This window comes from Tachypleus tridentatus, chromosome 6 (assembly GCF_004210375.1).
Source record: "Tachypleus tridentatus isolate NWPU-2018 chromosome 6, ASM421037v1, whole genome shotgun sequence".
Lineage (NCBI taxonomy): Eukaryota > Metazoa > Arthropoda > Merostomata > Xiphosura > Limulidae > Tachypleus > Tachypleus tridentatus.
Window position 1 is genome coordinate 121,193,389 of NC_134830.1, and position 12,967 is coordinate 121,206,355.

General features: G+C 35.4%; 1 protein-coding gene across 6 annotated transcripts in view; it reads right to left on the reverse strand.

The window, feature by feature from the left end:
- The window catches only part of LOC143253469 (dystroglycan 1-like), an 85,942-nt gene that overhangs the window by 36,266 nt on the left and 36,709 nt on the right, over positions 1–12,967 (reverse strand). Inside the window, exon 2 of one of the 6 annotated variants that reach the window (XM_076507437.1) lies at positions 1,893–2,487. The exons of 4 other annotated variants lie outside the window; for them this stretch is intronic. The gene's annotated coding sequence lies outside the window, so the exon portion shown is untranslated. Of the gene's footprint in view, positions 1–1,892; positions 2,488–12,967 lie in introns of those variants that run through there. One more of the 6 variants, XM_076507440.1, reaches the window with a different exon arrangement.

Genomic DNA, 12,967 nt, shown 5'->3' on the forward strand with positions numbered 1-12,967 from the left:
CGCACGCCATAACCGCAGGTGTTTTAGAAGATGAAACGTTACAGATAGATCATGACTATTTTACAGCCATCTTTTTTTCTTTTTTTTTTAAACGTAACAACTGCATATTAGAAGCAGGGTTACTTATTTACATATTTTTTAATTTTTACATATAACACTTCAAATGTATAGGTCTACATATGCATGATCTTACCGCACTTTTCTATCTTTTCAATACAAGTAATTATCTAACAGAGCTACACAATGGGCTGTCTTAAGCTTTGCCCACCACGGGTAACGAAACTAGATTTCTAGCGTTCTAAATCTGCAGACATACGGGGGGGGGCAGTGGGGGAAGATCTGAAACAATATTTCAATAAGTGTGCTATTATTTTGGTTTGCCTCTACTTATTCATTACTGATAAGTGGCGCGCTAGTAGTGAATGCGTCTCGCAGACTGGTCTGTTGTTGACGTGTTTTCACTGCAAGTCTCACAACCACTATTATTAATTTGGTTAAAGCTATTTGGGATATTGTTTTATAGCTCGTGTTGGCCCTAGTGTAATGTTATATGCTTAAAAAAAACCTGTAGACCACATTGTATAAAGCCGTATTCCAGATGAATTTATAATAATTTAGTCAGTACAGAAACGTCCAGAGAAACTTTTATACAACACTAAAACTTCCAATTTGAAATCTAACCAGTGTTTAAAATTTGGCAAGGGGGCAGGAAGTAACTGAATATGCTGCATTGAGAGGCCCCATAAAATGTAGAGGGCCCGAACCTCCATCGAAGTTAATCTGGCCCTGTGTGTAAATAATGGAAAGCCTTTTTTTCCCCGGAACTCTCAAACGAGCAAGTGGAGTATTTTTATTAGTAATACAAATAAATAGACATCCACTCCAAATAAGTATAGTAAATATAAAACTGTGGGAGTCTTCTCTAGATGAATGTTCCCAGAATTAGTATTAAAGTTTATCATAATAGATCTAGTTTATCACAAATTTATTACATAAAATGTGTCGCTCTTTGCGGTTTATCACATACCCGATAGAAACTGCTAACAAAATGTTAATCTCGAGTAAGTTTGCTATTACGGCAACCATTTCATACTTTCCTAGACTGTTTAATTATCTAGTCCAACTTTATTAATATATCTCAGGTGTTGTCAAATTTAACAAACGTGCAAAACTCGTGATGAATAAAATGATTTCCATCAAAGCTTTAGGTTTTGAAATAAAAGAAAAATATAATAAATCGTGTTACAGTCCGGTTTGTATATGTTTGGAGTAACTCAAAATGAAATTATGGTAAATGTTAGATTTCTTTTCACCAAAGATAAAATTGCAATAAGAACCTGTGACGTAGAGGCCTAATGTTTTCTTTGATTGGCTGTACCTTGCTATTGGTGACTGAAAAGCCCTGTTAATTAATCCGTTAAATAGCTTCGCAAAACATCCTGAAAACTGGGGTTGAGAAGCGACAAACCGTAAAGCACTGTGGGTAAATACAAATGTTCATACACCGCTGTCCGTAGGAGCGCGTTGTAAACGAGAACTGCTTTTTTAACAGTGAAAAAAAGTGGGTTCGAATGAAATAACACGTTTGTGTTGTGCGTGTTTAACATTCCATTGATATCCAAGTTAGTCCAAAACTCTAAACAATTTCATTTTCCTACGTTATGCGAAACTGGTTAGAATTTTAAAAGATTATTCACTGTACTGTAAATGATAAACGAATAATATTTAGAATGTTTTAGGCCTACGAACATTAAATGTGCTAAATGTCGAAGAAAATATGACCATTCAATCTTTAGGGTTAAGTGTATACGTTTTGCACAATAACTGAATTGAAAATTAGAATACGAATAAACATATACATCGTGGTAAAAAAAAAAAAAAAAGCTAAACACATACCTTAAAAGAGGTTTCCCCTTTATCCAAAATTATTTCGGCTGTTTATTTTCGTCCGATGACTTATATTACAAGTTATATCAAACAAAACCTCAACCAAGAAGAGTCCTACAAGAAATCCAAGTCCTCTCAAGTCAATCTGCCAAGAGGAACTGCAAGTATGTGTCTCGAGGGTCGACGCGAATACCAGGTGGTCACGTGATGTTCGTGTAGCGCTCTTATGGGTCAAGTTTACAGAAGTTGGGATGAAGTCATCTTCATTCTCACAAGTATTCGCTGCTGATTTTATTATTCTTTATCAAGACTGATATATACAAAATATCAGTGAAATGACATATGATTCCTTTCCTCAAATTATGTGGCTTGAGGGTATTCACACGATGAAAGTGTAAACTACTAAACTGCACGTCAAAGGTCAAACACACAGTTGATTAGGTAAACGACGATGAACAAAAGTGTGACGTATTCAGTGGTATGTCAAAGGTCAATAACAGAGATATTTCTTTTCAACAGTATCTGCTGCCAATGCTCCACGTCTGGATGGCACTGAATTGATTTCAACCACATATGATGAAAGGGTAGAAGGTAAGGACCCTAAAAGAAAAGTATACTCTAGGTCATGGGCCAAAGTCAGTAAATGGATTTCAATCTTACTTTTTTACATGCGGAGTTTAATGAGGACTTTTAAAACGAAACAACGCATGTGGACAAAGATTAGAGGGACAAACAAATCAACATGATATGCTCAAGATTAACGAACATTTTCGAATTCAGAAAATTTGACTGCTTTCGTTGTGAAATATCCTTATCACTGATGACAGTTTAGTAGGTTTAACCCCAGATGAATAATTTATTTAGTTAGTGCTCACAAGAATGTTGTGTCCATGCACAACTTAGGATTGGTTTTAGTTTCCTTTTGCTTTACTCAACACATGGGTTCTAATCCACGAACAAAAGTTCTAATCGATTTCTCGTACTTAAATTATAAATCACGTGATAATGAAGCCGAAACATTATGGAAGAAGATGAGGAGATTGAAAGTGTCTTAGTGTTAGAAGGTGACGTTTCTAATACTTTCAGAATGGTAAATCTATAATGATATCTTATATAGCTACTAGCATATAGTTTAAACTTAAGTAAATATCATTCTTGTTTCTCTACGATTCCTTTAAGTCAAAGCAGCAAAAAGATGTCAACACTGTTCAATACGGGAATCTAACGCTGATTTTTAGAGTCATAAGCTCTTAGTCATGCCGTTGAGCAATCCGGGTGGGCTTCTTTTAAGTTGCGTAGATAGATGAACATATAAACAGTGCAGAACGAAATAGGAAACTACATAATCGCTCCCATCTGTGGCATAGCGGAAGGTTGAGGATTCGTAAGCTTACAATTCCGGGTTCGACTCATTCAAGAGACACAGCACACATACAGTTGTTTGTTCAGTTTAACAATAAACAAACATAATTACCTGTAGAGAACTCCTAGTGTTGTGGATAATTGTACACAGAGTGAAAACATGTTGGTCTAAATAGCGATTTTAAAATGGAATTTTGTTTACGGCCCTAGCATGGCCTATTGGTTACCGTATCGTTTTCAGTATACTGGGATCTAGGATTCGAGACGTAGTACTACAAAATACACTTCGTACTTTCAGACATCGGTGTGAAATAGGGGGAACAGTCAGTGCAGCTGTTTATTGAATGCTTTTCTTCTGATACATAGTTCAAAATTAGGGACGGCTACAATTGAATTATAGAGGTCACTGACCATTTAGCCCATTGTGTGCCTAAGGTGTCGTCCAGTTGAAGAAAAGAAGTAACTGAAATTCCACGCTTGCTAAAACGTGGCACAGTCTAGGACTTAGGATGCTGAACTCGCAAATTGAGAATTCGAACCCCCTCCAGAACATGCTCGCCTTTCAATCGTTAGTGCACTATGTTATAATGGTTAATCGATTATTCGCTGGTAAAGAGGTGAGTGTTGATGGATAGCTGCTTTCCTCCAGTTTATAACTGCTAAATTATGGAGGGCTAACATATAATGTACATAATAACATATGGCTAGCCTCATCCAACAGGACGTATATAATAACATCTAACTAGCCTCAAATAATAACATCTAGTTAGCCTCAAATAATAACATCTGGCTAGCCTCATCCAACAGAACGTATACAATAACATCTAGCTAGCCTCAAATAATATAATTTGGCTAGTCTCAACCAACAGGACGTATATAATAGCATCTTACATGATAGGAAATACAAAACAAGAGATAATTATTAACTATATCATAACGTTGACCTTACATGATAGGAGATACGAAACAAAAGATAACTATTAATTGTATCATAACACCGATCTTACATGACAGGAGATACAAAACAAAAGATAATTATTAACTATATCATAACACCGACTTTACATGATAGGAGATATAAAACAAGAGATAATTATTAACTGTATCATAACACCGATCTTACATGATAGGAGATACAAAACAAGAGATAATTATTAACTATATCATAACACCGAAATTACATGATAGGAAATACGAAACAAGAAATAATTATTAACTATATGTTGACACTAATCACAGATGTACGCTACAGATGTTTAGATATATCCTTTCCCTTAAAGTTGTATAAGCTTCCTAGGTTTTTACATTATTCTTAGGTTCTCACACAGATATGTGATTATATCAACACCGGAAATCTGGACAAGTCACTTCATTGTTATATATCAAACATCTGATATTTCGTCTTCTCCAAATACCATTTATTCAGATAACAGAACGTTGTAACCCACGATACGGCTGTAACACCGATTAAACGTCGTGTCCACAAAGTGTTATGTCACAAATCTGAGTGTTTTGATTATGCACTGTAATAACACTGGTAGCGAGAGTATCTCCCACTCCTGTAGCTGAAGAAAAACGTCGTTATAAAAACCGACCACCATTGTTTGTTTTGTTTACTTACAGTTGTGTAATTAATATCTATCTCTGCACGAAACCTTTACTAGAATTAAAAATAGCATTAGTCTATAATACAATCATCAAGTTCTACTACTGATCCTAACCCTATAGTAACTGTCTTCTAACAGTTCTACTAGTGATTCTAACCCTATAGTAACTGTCTTCTAACAGATCTACTACTGATTCTAACCCTGTAGTTACTATCTTCTAACAGTTCTACTACTGATTCTAACATTATAGTAACTGTCTTCTAACAGTTCTACTACTGATTCTAACCCTATAGTAACTGTCTTCTAACAGTTCTAGTTCTACTGATTCTAACCCTATAGTTACTAGTACTACTAACAGTTCTTCTCTAACCCTATAGTAACTATCTTCTACTACTGATTCTACATTACATCTATAGTAACTATCTTCTAACAGTTCTACTACTGATTCTAACCCTATAGTTACTATCTTCTAACAGTTCTACTACTGATTCTAACCCTATAGTAACTATCTTCTAACAGTTCTACTACTGATTCTAACATTATAGTAACTGTCTTCTAACAGTTCTACTACTGATTCTAACATTATAGTAACTGTCTTCTAACAGTTCTACTACTGATTCTAACCCTATAGTAACTATCTTCTAACAGTTCTACTACTGATTCTAACATTATAGTAACTGTCTTCTAACAGTTCTACTACTGATTCTAACATTATAGTAACTGTCTTCTAACAGTTCTACTACTGATTCTAACATTATAGTAACTGTCTTCTAACAGTTCTACTACTGATTCTAACCCTATAGTAACTATCTTCTAACAGTTCTACTACTGATTCTAACCCTATAGTAACTATCTTCTAACAGTTCTACAGATTCTAACTACTGATTCTAACCCTATAGTTACTATCTTCTAACAGTTCTACTACTGATTCTAACCCTATAGTTACTATCTTCTAACAGTTCTATTACTGATTCTAACCCTATAGTAACTATCTTCTAACAGTTCTACTACTGATTCTAACCCTATAGTTACTATCTTCTAACAGTTCTACTACTGATTCTAACCCTATAGTAACTATTTTCTAACAGTTCTACTACTGATTCTAAACCTATAGTAACTATTTTCTAACAGTTCTACTACTGATTCTAAACTGTAACTATCTTCTAACAGTTCTACTACTGATTCTAACATTATAGTAACTGTCTCTAACAGTTCTACTACTGATTCTAACATTATAGTAACTGTCTTCTAACAGTTCTACTACTGATTTTAACCCTATAGTTAATCTTCTAACAGTTCTACTACTGATTCTAACTAGTAACTTCTAACAGTTCTACTACTGATTCTAACCCTATAGTAACTATCTTCTAACAGTTATATATTCTAACCCTATAGTTACTATCTTCTAACAGTTCTACTACTGATTATAACATTATAGTAACTATCTTCTAACAGTTCTACTACTGATTCTAACCCTATAGTAACTATCTTCTAACAGTTCTATTACTGATTCTAACCATATAGTAACTATCTTCTAACAGTTCTACTACTGTAACCCTATAGTTACTATCTTTTAACAGTTCTTCTAACAGTTCTATTACTGATTCTAACCCTATAGTAACTATCTTCTAACAGTTCTACTACTGATTCTAACATTATAGTAACTGTCTTCTAACAGTTCTACTACTGATTCTAACATTATAGTAACTGTCTTCTAACAGTTCTACTACTGATTTTAACCCTATAGTTACTATCTTCTAACAGTTCTACTACTGATTCTAACATTATAGTAACTGTCTTCTAACAGTTCTACTACTGATTCTAACCCTATAGTAACTATCTTCTAACAGTTATACTACTGATTCTAACCCTATAGTTACTATCTTCTAACAGTTCTACTACTGATTATAACATTATAGTAACTATCTTCTAACAGTTCTACTACTGATTCTAACCCTATAGTAACTATCTTCTAACAGTTCTATTACTGATTCTAACCATATAGTAACTATCTTCTAACAGTTCTACTACTGATTTTAACCCTATAGTTACTATCTTTTAACAGTTCTATTACTGATTCTAACCCTATAGTTACTATCTTCTAACAGTTCTATTACTGATTCTAACCCTATAGTAACTATCTTCTAACAGTTCTACTACTGATTCTAACATTATAGTAACTGTCTTCCAACAGTTCTACTACTGATTCTAACCCTATAGTTACTATCTTCGAACAGTTCTACTACTGATTCTAACCCTATAGTTACTATCTTCTAACAGTTCTACTACTGATTCTAACCCTATAGTTACTACCTTCTAACAGTTCTACTACTGATTCTAACCCTATAGTAACTATTTTCTAACAGTTCTACTACTGATTCTAAACCTATAGTAACTATCTTCTAACAGTTCTACTACTGATTCTAACATTATAGTAACTGTCTTCTAACAGTTCTACTACTGATTCTAACATTATAGTAACTATCTTCTAACAGTTCTACTACTGATTCTAACCCTATAGTTACTATCTTTTAACAGTTCTATTACTGATTCTAAACCTATAGTTACTATCTTCGAACAGTTCTATTACTGATTCTAACCCTATAGTAACTATCTTCTAACAGTTCTACTACTGATTCTAACCCTATAGTAACTATTTTCTAACAGTTCTACTACTGATTCTAAACCTATAGTAACTATCTTCTAACAGTTCTACTACTGATTCTAACATTATAGTAACTGTCTTCTAATAGTTCTACTACTGATTCTAACCCTATAGTAACTATCTTCTAACAGTTCTACTACTGATTCTAACCCTATAGTAACTATTTTCTAACAGTTCTACTACTGATTCTAAACCTATAGTAACTATCTTCTAACAGTTCTACTACTGATTCTAACATTATAGTAACTGTCTTCTAATAGTTCTACTACTGATTCTAACCCTATAGTAACTATCTTGTAACAGTTCTACTACTGATTCTAACGTTATTGTTACTGTCTTCTAAGATTTGTACTGGTCATTAATATATGTGTTTTTTACAACAAACCTATGAAACCTAGTGATCAATATGACGTATTTCACAATGAACCTATGACACCTAGTCATTAATACAACGTCTACAGCTATGAATGTGTGAAACCTGGTTATTAACATATATAACAATAAATAGACTTTGGAAATTGGGTCATTCATACAACTTTCATAAAGTAAATAAACAATTTAGAAGTGAAACATGGTCATTTATATAACGCTTATAGCAACAGGCCTAGAAAACATTTCATAATGTCTACAACAACATGTCTATGAAATACAGTCAATCATATAATGCCTACGCCCTATAACAATATATTTAATGCTGCTAAGAATTCCCTAAATTATTAAATATTATATTATTAAATAAGTCCATGACGTAAAAGATACCAAAACTGCTGTTACTACTTCCGCACTCTCCAAGACACCGGAAGATGGATCATCCATTTTATCACACACAATAAGCATGCAGATTGATAAAAAAGAACAATTGGAATTTTAGCGTTTTGGGGTCAAGATATTTGAAATCAGAACTTAATTTTGCTGGATCTCTCCGTGTCTGAGATCCGAAACCTGTTCTGGATTTTGTTTTGGACATAGAGGCGGGAAGTATCATTTTAAGTGCGTCGTGGTTACACTACGTATTAAAGATAAGTAATGTAACCAATTTCATCACCAATAGTCGCTTCCAAAATATTTCGGTTATTATCTACAAAACGTAAAATGCCCCTCCTCATGTCATCAATGGGGATCCGGTTATCTGATGTAAACATTCATCGTTGATTTACATATATATATATAAATAATGGGGTGTTATTCTTTCGTTTCAGAATCAATAATTGCTTTATTTGTTATTAAACGCAAAGCTCCACTGTAGCTATCACTGCTCTCTCTACCATAAGTACCGAAACCCAATTTTTACAGTCGAAAGTTACCATTGAGTCACTGGGAGAGGGTATAGTAAACAAGGCATGTACTGGTCACTGGGAGAGGGTATAGTAAACAAGGCATGTACTGGTCACTGGGAGAGGGTAAAGTAAACAAGGCATGTACTGATCACTGGGAGAGGGTATAGTAAACAAGGCATGTACTGATCACTGGGAGAGGGTATAGTAAACAAGGCATGTACTGGTCACTGGGAGAGGGTATAGTAAACAAGGCATGTACTGATCACTGGGAGAGGGTATAGTAAACAAGGCATGTACTGATCACTGGGAGAGGGTATAGTAAACAAGGCATGTACTGATCACTGGGAGAGGGTATAGTAAACAAGGCATGTACTGGTCACTGGGAGAGGGTATAGTAAACAAGGCATGTACTGGTCACTGGGAGAGGGTATAGTAAACAAGGCATGTACTGGTCACTGGGAGAGGGTATAGTAAACAAGGCATGTACTGGTCACTGGGAGAGGGTATAGTAAACAAGGCATGTACTGATCACTGGGAGAGGGTATAGTAAACAAGGCATGTACTGGTCACTGGGAGAGGGTATAGTAAACAAGGCATGTACTGGTCACTGGGAGAGGGTATAGTAAACAAGGCATGTACTGGTCACTGGGAGAGGGTTAAGTAAACAAGGCATGTACTGGTAAAACGTATTCAATCAAATATTTTTTCTTCTCTATAAGTAAACCTCATTCTGATGCACCTGTTGACTGACATCTATCAGAAACTTTATTCCTGCTTAAGTTCTTATTTTCACATTCATCAGTCAGTTTTTTCCTGCCCCCTATAGACGGAAATGTCAAATTCACTGAGCCTTGTAATTTTTTCAGTGTGGCGAGTTCAGCGAAGCTCGAGCGAGACCTCGCGATACAGTAAAGTTTGGGTGTTACTTGATGTTTAAGGCTTAGCTTCAGCCGTAGTCTTGCGTGGTTGACCATATACGTGTTTTGGGTTAAATGTAATTTTGTAACTCGACACCACTTCAGCTTTCTGTGCAACTGATCAGTAGCAACCCTGATATCAAGCCTGGTCAACCCAGCCGTACATCGAAGTTACGCACGCACAAACAGCTGTTTTCTTTACCTCTTATATAAGTAAGTAAGTGTCATAAATGCTCTGCGTGCGTATTATTATCAAATCATTGATAATGTCTGTCAACACCCCAAAAATGGATTGATAAATAAAACAGAAACTGACATAAAAACTTTCCGTGTCCTCATCCGAGAAGTCTTTAAGAAGCCCCTCCCCCCTACTACGTCACCAGTTCAAAAATTCACTATATGTTTCAAAAATTACTAAATTCAAGTGCAGGTACTGGCATGAAACACTTTGTTAATGACATAAAATGATTATTTCGGGAAATTATACCGTCACTCTGAGAGTTAGCCCTCTGGTGCTCTGTATCATCAAATTTTAATTTCGTCGTTGAAAGGAGAACTGGTTATTTAATGAACAAGGGTGAGCTACTTACAGAGGATGATCATGCATTCGAAATAGAGAAAAAAATCATTCGCAATTTTTATTTCTGATAATTTCTAAAATAAATTATTCATCTCCGAATTTGTTTGTTTTGCTTTTATAACAAAATATGGGGCCATCTGCTGCGTCCGCCTCGAGGAATTAGACCCCGGAGTTTAGTGCTGTAAGTCCGTAAACTTATCGTTGGACGATCCTCTTGTTGAGAGCAGTCACGTGAATCTTTATACGTTAGCCGCTAGGTGGCTTCACTAGGGAATAAAAAATAAATTCAAAGTATCAAGTTCTGTTGTTTTCCAACTGGGACATGAATTTCACGTGGTAACCGCTACATGGCTTCACTTTCACAAGCAGGCAAGCTTACTTCCTTTCAGTGATAAAACAAAAATTAAATTCAAAGTATAAAGTTTCTCTCTGTGTCGTTGTTTTAAAAAGCGATATTACACAACTGATGGTGCTAAGCGCGGGACCTGGTAACTGATGACCTATCCTAAAGATCCTTCACAGGAATACATGATCTATCTCAAATATCCTTCACAGACACAAGTGATCTACCAAAATAACCTTAACAGGAATAGACAGTAATCGTAAGAATATATTATCGAAGTTTAAAAAATTAAATCAGGTTAGAAACGACAGCTTACGACACTTCTATGATAAAAACCACACGGTCGAGCTTTGTGAATGTCCAGTTGTGTACGAGTGTAACGTGAAATCTGACAGTACACACTAACAGTATTTAAGTAAGCACAATTACCGCCGTTGTCTGTATCACATTTGAACTCACCATTCATTATATCTTGTACATGACTAACGGGAGGGGATACGGAAGGGGGTGATACATAATATATAGTACAAAATCCTCAGTGCTCGTAAACAGGTCGTTACATGACGGATCACTGAGTGGGGTAGGATATAAGTTTAGACATTTTGAGTTTCCGGTTTTTTTACATAATGGTATAAGTCGTATATTTTTGTTTTGTTTGTTGCTAAGAGCATAGTTAGACAAGGGGTTATCTGCCTATTACAGGTCTTTAACTAATGATATAAAAACTTAAATTTTTACCTTCATTCATTGAAAAAAATACAGTGTGTAATCATAGCGACGTCATAATAAGCTTGTGACGTCTACGTCCAAATCTCGAATCTCTGAAACTACTGCACCGATCATAACTGGTTAATATTTTTATAATTGATCAATAAGTAGAACAACTAAAAGTTTCACAACAATTGTACGTTTTAGATTTAACCAATAAAAGTTACAGAAAAAGATTAAATTTCAAGTATAAAACAATCAAAAACAAACTTAAAAATATTTTTTAAAATGAAAAGCTCATGAGTGTTGCAACAGAAAAGCGGTTTTGTTTTTTTGCGCAAAACTACACGAGGGCTATCTGCGCTAACCGTCTCTAATTTAGTAGCGTAAGACTAAAGGGAAGGCAGCTAGTCATCACCACCCACCGCCAACTGTTGGGCTACTCTTTTACCAACGAATAGTGGGATTGACCATCATATTATAACGCCCCCACGAATGAAAGGGCGAGCATGTTTGATGCGACCGAATTACGGAATTAAGACTATATATGAATTGGTGTTCGAAATTTTAGGGTCTATTTTCAACTTTACAGGGCAAGCATATTTGGTGTAACGGGGATTCAAACCCGTGACCTACGGATTACGAGTCAAGTGCCTTAACCACCTGGCCATGCCGGGCCGCAGACAAAGCGAGACACATCCATTGATAACTGTGTCTACGAAGGACTAGTTCAATAAAAACTACTCTGTGACGTAATCCTATGATGATAGCTCATTCTAAGACTAAAATGTTAATAAAACCCTTTTTCTCATGAATGGCGAAAATTATTAAATGTTAATCACGAATCCATTGTTGTACAACTGTTAGACAATTCCAGAGACGGCCAAAGGCCTAATAACCTTCCCGCCCTGCGGGTATTCATTTCTTCTAGTTTACTTAATAGAAGGCCGGACATGGCCAGGTGATTAAGGCACTCGACTCGTAATCCAAGGATTGCGGGTTCGAATCCCTATTACACCAAACATGCTTGCCCTTTCAGCCGTGGGGGCGTTATAATGTTACGGTCAACCAACTATTCGTTGGTAAGAGTAGCCAATCCCATTATTTTTATTACACAGACGAACTGAACCTGGTGAAGACTTTCCACATTCCCATTGTTGTTAGACGGTCACTACGTTTGGAAATTTGTTGTAAAAGAGCAGCCCCAAAGTTGGCGGTGTGTGGATGACTTACTGCCTTCCCTCTAGTCTTCACTGCTAAATTAGGGGCGGCTAGTGCAGGTATCCCTCGTGTAGCTTTGCGCGAAATTCGAAACCAAACCAAATTTAATAGACATGAGACAGATAATCTTACGATTTACTAAAATTTCGTGCATTCTGCCAGTAACATATGATATTGTACTATATGCAAATTTATATATTTACATTCTAAATTAAACATGTAGATCTGATATGGAAACATTTTGATATAATAATAAATCGACGTCTGTATTTAACATATGCAAACAATGTATTTTCTTATGGCTGTGTGTATTTTTTTACAAACTGTAAGCTTACACGGAGTACCCTCACACAGAGCTTTGTTCAGTACCCACTTATTTATTAGCTGCCGGCACTTGTAC